The sequence below is a fragment of the Temnothorax curvispinosus genome, unplaced genomic scaffold (assembly GCF_003070985.1).
Source record: "Temnothorax curvispinosus isolate PA1 unplaced genomic scaffold, ASM307098v1 QBEX01015203.1, whole genome shotgun sequence".
Taxonomy (NCBI): Eukaryota; Metazoa; Arthropoda; class Insecta; order Hymenoptera; family Formicidae; genus Temnothorax; species Temnothorax curvispinosus.
The window spans coordinates 8,570-16,432 of record NW_020224983.1 but is presented as its reverse complement, the minus strand read 5'-3'; the positions used below and the strand labels follow the sequence as shown (position 1 = coordinate 16,432).

The window sequence follows — 7,863 nt, the reverse complement described above, 5'->3', positions numbered from 1 at the left end:
GCTCCGAGGGGGGGTGAGGGGCGGGGGGGGTACCCGCCCGCGGGGGTACCGCGGAGAGAGGGGGGGTACCGCGTTTTCGGGCGCCGCGGGAAGGGGGGGGTACCGCGTTTCCGGGCGCCGCGGGGTGAGGGGGGGGGTACAGCGTTTACGAGCGCCGCGGGGAGAGGAGGGGGGTACAGCGTCTTCGTGCACCGCGGGGTGAGGGGGGTACCGCGTTTTCCGGTGCGGCGGGGGCGGGCGGACCGCATTTTCCGGCGGTTTACCGCGTTTTCCAGCGCCGCGAGAGACCGCGTTTCGGGCGCCGCGGGGAAGGGGTCGGTCCGCGTCACACGGCGCGCTCCCGCTCGCGTCATCTCCCCCTCCCTCTCGCGCGCGGTCCCTCCCTCTCGCGCTCGCGGCCCCGTTCGCGTTCTTTCGCGCCCGCGGCCCTGTTCGCGCACGGTGTCTCTCTCTGTTCACCTCTTCTTACCTATCCTCTCTCACTTGCATCATCATATCTCACTTGCTATCCCCATCATTCGCCTATCTATTCGCGTATTATTTGTCTCCCGCTCGCGGTCATTCCTCTTCGTAGCTCATATTCATGTCCTCTCTCAACAGTATCTTAATTCTCGAATAATTCTCATTAATTTATTTAAATAAACCTGAGGACAATATCGCAGCGTAATTCTAATGACATGGAATAGGAGGAACGGTAAACGAAAAGGAAAAATAATTTAAATTTTTTTTACCATAATATACTTATTTATTTGTCATGTAGCGCATTATACACAATAGTATCTAAAGCGTAGGCTAATAATTCACAATCAATAATTGAATTTTCATCATAAATTTCACGCAAGATATTTGCCGCATTACATCTGTCGATGATACATTTCCGCCGTAAAATAGTTACAAATTGATTAAATTTCATATTTACTTCATGCGTATTTTGATACAGCTTGAAATATTCATGTTTGACACATTGTTCGAGCTCGAATATGAAAAGCATAGTTGACGGTTTCATGTACAAGCTGGTGTTGCACGATGTCAATTTTACAACACTCGCATCGCGCATTTTTACGAGTTCTATAACAGCATCGTGAATCGATAACGAAGAACCGATAGTTGACTCCAAAAGTTGTTCAATATCCATACGTCTTTCGATGAGCGCCGTCCACGTCGCATGGGGTAAAGGTGGAAGCACATAAAATTACAGGAGCCATAGGCAGAATGCAGAAGCCATAGCGCATGCGCTGTGGTATTACTTTATCTGCCTATGGCAGAATGGCAGATATCATAGCGCATGCGCTATGGTTTCTGTATTCTGCCCATGGCTCCTGGATTTTCAATCTACATAAAAATACATAATGCATAGCCACGGGCAACGGGCATAGGCACGTAAATTCTCATTGTAGCCGGTCCTAAAGAAAAGTGATTAAGAACAAAGAACGGATTTATATTGATTAACACGTAAGTAGTTAATTTATTTAATTATCAACGTAATGAAAATACGATCTGTCAATGACCGTATATAATTATATTAGTGTGAATTGTCTCAGTTTCGTAAACATAGTGTTTTGAGGTTAATTTTATTTTGTGTGCCGAATACAGCAGCAGCAACGCGCGGCTCAGGACAGTTTGAAAAACATAGACAACGAGTCCGATGCACCTAAAATACCGATCAGATTATCAAAGATTGGTATTTGGATGACGAGGACGATGATGATGATGACGAGGGAGGTAATCTTACTATAGTGGATAGTTCGAAAGACGAAATCGAGCCTATCGAGAAGACGCAAAACCTCGTTATCAAGGAGGAGTTCCAGCCTGCGACATCCGTGTCCAACGTACCCCAGCCGGCCGCTATGTTGGACAAATTAGGTGACCTGAGCAAAATTGATATCAGTGCCGAAGTATCCAAATTGCTTTCTACTCTGAAGGCTCAGAGCTCCGCGACCAAGACGCAAGCAAACTCGAATCAAGACGCGTCGAAAGCTAAATCGGTGCAAGATCCGAAGACGGATAGCGAGACGTCGTCGAGTCCGAGGCGATCACCAGAAATTGTAATTTATTGCAAAATAAACGGATCTTCTCATAATTTTCGGTAAGTTTTATATACAGTTTAGGTGTAAAAATTTATTATTAAAACATTCTCTTGATTTCTCGTTATCAAAGAGGAGTTCCAGCCTGCGATATCCGTGTCCAACGTACCCCAGCCGGCCGCTATTGTGAACAAATTAGGTGAACTGAGCAAAATTGATATCAGTGCCGAAGTATCCGAAGACAGTGCATCTGTCGAACTTCGTTATCTGTCCAGTTTTTAATTTTTATCGACAATAATAAGTTTTGATAATATGTTTTATTATTAATTAATATAAATAAACATTGTTATTGTCAGTCGAATTACTCTTTCACCTGTCAGTTACTTTGTATATGCATATTCGTGATTTTTACTAGTAATAATTTCCACGAATTTAAATTCTTAGGTATCAGCGCAACCGTCAAATTACATAATTAAGTTTTAATCTATCAATTAATGACAATCAAATTTTTAATAATTAATACAAAATTTCATATTCGCGCGAACATATTGTATCAATAATAATATATATATATATATATATAAATTTTTATTCGTATAAATACAATTTTAACCTAGCGACTTAAATTAACGCATTTTCGTCGTTCGTTTTGTCAACTTCAATAACGTGTCAAGTTTTATTGCCTGGTGATCTTTCGAAAACGATAAGTTCGAAGCGTCTTTTATTAATTTGAATCAAGCAGTTGTAGAGCATTTGAATTCTAAAAAAGATGGTGCACAAATGCAGAATGATCCAGACACTTTATTTTGCAATCTGGTTATGGCGGAATTAGAACAATTGGATGATGATATAAAACAAGTCAAGAAACAAGAAATCATGAAAATTTTGTGAAGAAAGGAAAACCTGTGAGCGAGATGATTTTTGTGATAAAATAAATAATTTGCATTTATTCGTAGATACATATAATACTCATGTCTTAAGATTGTGCGATATTAATTTTAGTAATAACATATATGTGTACTGGTATATAATAATAATAATATTAAAGAAATTTTGTACTATTTATTTTATATTCACATAATAAATACATATTAGCATTACATTTCACAATATGATACGTGTGTAATCGATCAAATGTTTACATGTAGATAAAGTCTTGATTTTGTCCTCTTGTTACATGATCATGCTGCTAATTGACTATTCCATTTGGGGTCATAAAATAATTGCAAAGAGAGTCTTTAATGTGCGTCGCAAATGCACCATTTTCGTTATTTTCAATAATTTCATCATTGTTTTCAAATTGTAAAATATTACCTTCTTTGTTTCTTAAGAAATTGTGCAAACATACAGTTGCCAAAATATATTTATTGATATTTTCAGGAATCGCAGCGATCGGTCTGTTATATATACCCCACTTTTTTGCCAAAATCCCAAATGTATTTTCTATTATACGCCGGGCTCGCGAAAGTCTATAATTAAATATGTTTTTGCGTTCCCCCAAATACCGTCCAGCATATGGCCGCATCAAATGCTTTCCAATGGGGAATGCTTCATCCCCAATAAAAAAATAAGGCACTTGTATATCGGTTCCGCTTAAGCAACTGGTTTCTTCTGGAATATCCAGCATCTCATTTGTCACATTCAAGTAGCTGTTCCCATAAATTCCCGCATCACTGTTCTTCCCTATTGACCCAATATCCACCAAAGTGAATTGATAATTGTGATCACACACAGCCAAAAGTACGATGCTGTATCGTATGTGATAATTAAAATACAGCGTACCAGAATTAGGGGGGCATTGAGCATTGACACGGTTTCCATCAATTGCCCCCAAGCAATGTGGAAAATTCCATAATGTCCAAAAACCCTCAGCAATTTGTAAATATTCTTCTCTTGAAGGAGTTCGTTGATAGATAGGACCAAGAAAGTCTTTCAAATACGTCACACGTCTCTTTAATTATTTTATGTACTGTTGATAAACCAACACGATAGGCAAAAGCAACTGCTGGAACTTTGCCTCCAATCAGAAATCTGTAACATCATTATCAATATTATAATATTAATTGCCAAACTGTTTTTACACATATGTATTGTTAGACTACGAGTAATCCGAACATATACCGCAATGTAAAAGCAACTCTTTGCTCTGGTTCAAGTGCCCGTGGACTTCGTTTAATTAAACTTGGATTAACAATGTCCATCAAGTGCTGGAATGTTGGCAGTGTCATACGTGTATACTTGTGGAACATTTGCTCATCTGTTTTCATCTCCTGAAAAAGATTGTAAAACGCTCCTTGCTGTCTTCTCCTTGTGTTAATTGGTCGTACCCAGACACGCCGACGGCGCGGCGGCGACGATGACGTTCACGGTTTCTACGACGTTGCACCAAAAGTGCTCCCATGTTGACCAGAGCAATTAACAACAAATCGTAATCATCCATTTCTGTGAAAAGACAAATGTAATTCAATCTAATGCAGTCTTCTCGAATTAAAATCACATTCAGAATTGTATGAATTAATTGCAAAAACGTTAAAGAATGGCCAAACAGCGCAAACATCAAATATCAAAATAAGTGAAAAATATTCAATGATACATACAAATAATAAAGTATTATTCGAGAAAATTAACCAAATCAAGAAAATGTTTTAATAATGAATTTTTACACCTAAACTGTATAACTTACCGAAAAGTATGAGATGCGTTTATTTTACAATAAATTACAATTTCTGGTGATCGCCTCGGACTCGACGACGTCTCGCTATCCGTCTTCGGATCTTGCGCCGATTTAGCTTTCGACGCGTCTTGATTCGAGTTTGCTTGCGTCTTGTTAGTCGCGGAGCTCTGAGCCTTCAAAGTAGAAAGCAATTTGGATACTTCGGCACACAAAATCAAATTAACCTCAAAACACTATGTTTACGAAACTGAGACAATTCACACTAATAATTATATACGGTCACTGTCAGTTCGTAATTTCATTACGTTGATACTTAAATAATGAGAATACTTACGTGTTAATCAATATAAATCCGTTCTTTGTTCTTGATCACTTTTCTAGAAGGACCGACTACAAGGAGAATGTATGTGCCTATGCCTGTGGCTATGCATTATGTATTTTTATGTAGATTGAAAATCCAGGAGCCATGGGCAGAATACAGAAACCATAGCGCATGCGCTATGATATCTGCCATTCTGCTATAGGCAGATAAAGTAATACCACAGCGCATGCGCTATGGCTTCTGCATTCTGCCTATGGCTCCTGTAATTTTATGTGCTTCCACCTTAACACTATCTGATTTCCTCGATTATCGCCAATAAGTATATCCACAAAGGACATAGGTCCCACGTTGATTCCCACATCCAAATATTTGTAAGCTGTAGATGTCAAGGCAAATCTCCTTCCCAAAATACGTGGCATACAACGGGGTTTATCAAAACTGAAAAAATACAAATAAATAAGCAAAGGTATGTAAACAGTTTATGCACAATTATATACAAAATAACGGTACTTACTCATTATGCTGTTTCGTACACGACTCATTTTCAATCGGAACGTAATAATTCGCACCGTGAGTGTTCATCGTATCTGGAGAGTGTTTGCGACGTACTCGAACCGTATCAAACTCTTGACTGCGCTCTAGAATCCTCGTAGACCATTTATACATACCGAAAACTGCAAATCTTGCAAAAATAGCGCCAATGCACGGCTGCTGCATGGTGACCGCCACCACAATCCACATATACGTTAAATGTGATATCTTTGTCAAGAACATTCGTGATGAGATCACCTCATCGGGCATCAAATATGATTTCTTTTCAAGAACATATGTGTCTCGCGATGATTTCATCGAACACGTGCAAAACTGCAAATTTTGCAATTTCGCATAAGTCAATGACATGGTACCTTTTTTCAAGAACATGTCGCAACGCGTCTCGCGATGATTTCATCGAACACGTGCAAAACTGCAAATCTTGCAATTTTTCGGTTAGCGCAAATGTACGGATGCTGAGATCACGGTGAAATTAGATATGCTAAAAAATCAAACGATGCATCATTAGTGAGATATAAAATGACGAATCTGGGGGTACGCTCAGTAGTCGAGAATTGAAAGTCGTGAGCACAACAAATTGTGTTAGAAAGAGGATAGTGTAATAACATGGAGCAAGAGTTGTTAGAGCAATCCACCCTATTAAATTCGCGGGAAGAATTTACCGCGTGGGAGCAACGATGTGACGAATTTATCGAATCGTTGGAAGAACAAAGCCGAATTAAACGGCCGCGATTATCGATCGGTCTCAAACAGTCATTGATCGCTCGTATCGCACGACTAGAAGGTCTGAAAGATTCGGTACGTCAACGTTTCGTGCATGTGGGTGCAGGATACAGTGCAAGTGAGACAGGACTCAGATGGCGCGAGATAGATACGGCTTTTAAAATTCGTATACTGACTGGTGCGGTAATAAATTCCAAACACATCGACCCTCATCAATTTCTCGAAGATGCGGGAGACATTGTACTCGATCGTGTGCGGAACGTCATGCAACGACATGACAATGTAAAGATTAACACAATGTTTAATGGTGAATTTGTTGCGGGCGACAAACGCGCGAATAAAAGTATCGCTACGAGAAACTGTGAACTATTTCGTACATCCGATCTGCAAGAATGGTACGTGTCGCGCGTTATCGAGCCTACCCTAGCATCGCTGGAGGAATTCCAGGAACGTGATAGCCGGTGGGCGTTGTCGCGTATACACAATTTGACTGTTAACGTAAACAAGTACAATCCATTGCACGCGGGGTGTTTTGTGGAAAGACCGCGAGAAATTAAAAAGAAGAAGGCGGTGATAAACGTGCGATCAATAGACAATGCATGTTTCGCATGGTCAGTGACGGCTGCTCTGCATCCAGCCGAGAGACATGCAGAACGGGAATCGTCGTATCCTCATTACACGTCGGTGCTAAATCTCCAAGACATTGAATTTCCAATGACGTTGGATCAAATTAAAAATTTTGAAAAACACAACAACATCTCCATCAACGTGTACAGCATCGAGAAAAACAAGGAACTTGCAATCCTGCCAATACGCGTTACTGACCGAAAGATGGACAAACATGTAAATCTGCTGTACATGCATGACGACAACGTGGGACATTTTGCGTGGATCAAGAACCTATCCCGCCTCGTGAGCTCACAAATCAGTAAAAAAGAACACAGGAAATACTTTTGCGATTGGTGAGTATACATCCTAATAAACAATAAAAATAATTCTTACGAGAAAGATGTATAAAAAGGAATTTTTATTATTATTTACAGATGTTTGCACTACTTCTACACGAGCGAGAAATTGGAAGCCCACACCGTCGACTGTCAGGAGATGAATGACTGCGCGATCAAGTTACCGAGTGATAACGACAAGTAGTTGGCCTTTAAAAATCACAACAGGAAGGAACGAGTTCCATTTATCATATACGCCGACCTGGAATGTACCCTGGAGAAGATGGAAGCGGATCCGGAAACGTCGAGGTACACGTATCAATATCATCGCGTATTTAGCATAGGGTACTACGTGCGTTGTTCGTACGACGAGTCGTTATCAATGTATCGGTTTCGTCGCGATAAGGATTGCGTCGCGTGGTTCGCTGAGGAGCTAAGACGTTTAGCTCACGATGTAAAGACTATTTTGTCCACTAATGTACCCATGGCGGATTTCACGCGAGACGAGTGGGAAAAATTTAACAGCGCGACGCACTGTCACGTGTGCGAAAAACCGTTCGAGCCAGACGACGTGCGAGTACGCGATCACTGTCATCTGACCGGTCGATACAGAGGTCCCGCGCA

At 40.6% G+C, this 7,863-nt stretch overlaps 1 long non-coding RNA gene across 1 annotated transcript; it reads right to left on the bottom strand.

The window, feature by feature from the left end:
- Positions 1-3,210: 3,210 nt before the first annotated feature.
- Positions 3,211-5,832, bottom strand: LOC112465446. The gene is made up of 6 exons (XR_003042021.1): positions 5,535-5,832; positions 5,033-5,458; positions 4,708-4,871; positions 4,146-4,466; positions 3,807-4,055; positions 3,211-3,707 (listed from the first exon to the last, which is right to left on the bottom strand). It is a non-coding gene; the product is annotated as an uncharacterized LOC112465446 (long non-coding RNA).
- Between the last annotated feature and the right edge of the window lie 2,031 nt (positions 5,833-7,863).